The sequence below is a fragment of the Phascolarctos cinereus genome, unplaced genomic scaffold (genome assembly GCF_003287225.1).
Source record: "Phascolarctos cinereus isolate Bilbo 61053 unplaced genomic scaffold, phaCin_HiC Scaffold_726;HRSCAF=1367, whole genome shotgun sequence".
In the NCBI taxonomy this organism is placed as follows: domain Eukaryota; kingdom Metazoa; phylum Chordata; class Mammalia; order Diprotodontia; family Phascolarctidae; genus Phascolarctos; species Phascolarctos cinereus.
In genome coordinates this window covers 376490224-376490703 of record NW_027556098.1, presented here as the reverse complement: position 1 = coordinate 376490703, position 480 = coordinate 376490224, and positions in this window count along the sequence as shown.

The window sequence follows — 480 nt, the reverse complement described above, 5'->3', positions numbered from 1 at the left end:
CTCTGCTCAGATGGTAAGAGAGCTCTTTTATTCACCATCTCAAAAGCCCAAATCAGGGGGCCTGGTGTTGGGGAAAGAGCCCTGGGCCTGGTATTGAACCCTGACTCCAATACAACCCCCCTCTTTACAGATAGGGAAACTGAGGCCTAGACCAATGAAGTGGCCCACCCAAGGTCACACAGGTCATAAAGGGGTGAGCTGGGATTGGAACCCCAGTCCTCTGATCCCAAATCCATTGTTCTTTCCAGCACAGCATGCTGCCTCCCCTACAGTCATAGGAGTTAGACCCAGAAGGCCCACCTGTCCCTTAGAGATCATCTTGGGAAGTGAAAGCCTTTCATCTTCTTTTTCAAATCATTTATTTATTTATTGGATATTAACAAACATCAACAAACGTGATGCATTTCAACACAAAGAAGAAAAAAAGAGGCTTCCCCTCGGTTACCTTATTCCCCTTCAGTTATCCCAGGCTGCTGTTGC